A 308-nucleotide genomic window follows, 5' to 3' on the forward strand; every position below is an offset into this window, starting at 1 on the left:
GCATGAGGTGGCCAAAATCCTGGAGTTTCAGCTTTAGCATCATTCCTTCCAAAGAACACCCAGGGCTTATCTCCTTCAGAATGGACTGGTTGGATCTCCTTGCAGTCCAAGGGACTCTCAAGAGTTCTTCTCCAACACCACAAAAAGTTCAAAAGCATCAATTCTTCAGCAATCAACTTTCTTCACAATCCAACTCTCACATCCATACATGACTACTGGAAAAACCGTAGCCTTGACTAGATGGACCTTTGTTGGCAAAGTAATGTCTCTGCTTTGTAATATGTTATCTAGGTTGGTCATAACTTTCC

General features: G+C 42.5%; 1 protein-coding gene across 1 annotated transcript in view; it reads left to right on the forward strand.

The window, feature by feature from the left end:
• Positions 1-308, forward strand: part of ESR1 (estrogen receptor 1) — a gene marked incomplete at its 5' end in the record, with an annotated part of 286,022 nt that overhangs the window by 128,063 nt on the left and 157,651 nt on the right. The gene's annotated exons all lie outside the window — the stretch shown is intronic.

Source organism: Bison bison, unplaced genomic scaffold (genome assembly GCF_000754665.1).
Source record: "Bison bison bison isolate TAMUID 2011002044 unplaced genomic scaffold, Bison_UMD1.0 scf7180017864148, whole genome shotgun sequence".
Lineage (NCBI taxonomy): Eukaryota > Metazoa > Chordata > Mammalia > Artiodactyla > Bovidae > Bison > Bison bison.